The following is a 1,055-nucleotide window of genomic DNA, read 5'->3' on the forward strand; positions in this document are numbered from 1 at the left end:
AGAAACAGTAAAATTCAACACTAATGAGACAGTACCTAGATATTTAACTCTCAGATGACAGTCTTCACGTTCCACAATATTTTTTCCACAGTGCACATGATTATGTTAATATTAGAGTTGAAATCTCTAACAAATCTTTATTATATTATAACCTTGAAGACCATATTAAAGCACAACTCACTCTGCAACTTGCTGCACATGTGCACAACAGCTGTCAGTGCTGCTCATTTTGCTGACTTCATAACAAAAATGCTTGTGACAGCCTTAAAAAGGCTGCTTTGTTTTCAAGAGACAATGAAACCTTTGTTGTGTCAGACATTATCTCCTCTCTTTGTAAGCAAATAAATATAATGTACAAGCAAATATATTGTAGAAGTGATTAAATGTCAAAGCTAGATTGCCAATTTGATAAAGCTGACAACTATCTTAGGGCTCCAGGTTAAGCCCACCATGCAAAAGACAAAGTAAGTTTAGAATCAATCTTCTTTATTATGTCAGTGATAAAGAATAATAATGATTATTATAATAAAAATTCCTTTTCTATACATACTCCAGCTTCCTCTCACAGTCCAAAGACATGCAGCTTAAGTTGACTGGCAACTCTAAATTGCCCATAGAAGTGAGTGTGGGTGTCTGTGGTTTTTTGTCTTTAGGTGCCACCCCTGTAATAGACTGGCAGCCAGGGTGTACCCTGCCTCTCACCCACTGTCAGCTGGGATTGGCTCCAGCCCCCTGCGACCCCCTTTAGGATAGGTGGTATAGATAATGGATGGATGGATGGATAATAAAAATTCTACTTGAAAACTACAAATACCATCTCCTGTACTGATATGGTGAAAGTAATACTAACTAATCACGCTGCCAACAGTTACAGTTCAGTAGGGAATCTGCATACCTCACATTGCCAGGGCATTCAGGCAAGAAGTTTTATTTGCCATCCAGATAACCAAACATTTTTTGTATAACCTTACTACTACTTAGTGGATTTGTCAAGAATGCACTGGCCTGCCCATGCAGGCAAATTTTCTCCTCAAATATCAGCTTTGCTCACATCT

This window comes from Monopterus albus, unplaced genomic scaffold (assembly GCF_001952655.1).
Source record: "Monopterus albus unplaced genomic scaffold, M_albus_1.0 scaffold99.1, whole genome shotgun sequence".
NCBI classification, from domain to species: Eukaryota; Metazoa; Chordata; class Actinopteri; order Synbranchiformes; family Synbranchidae; genus Monopterus; species Monopterus albus.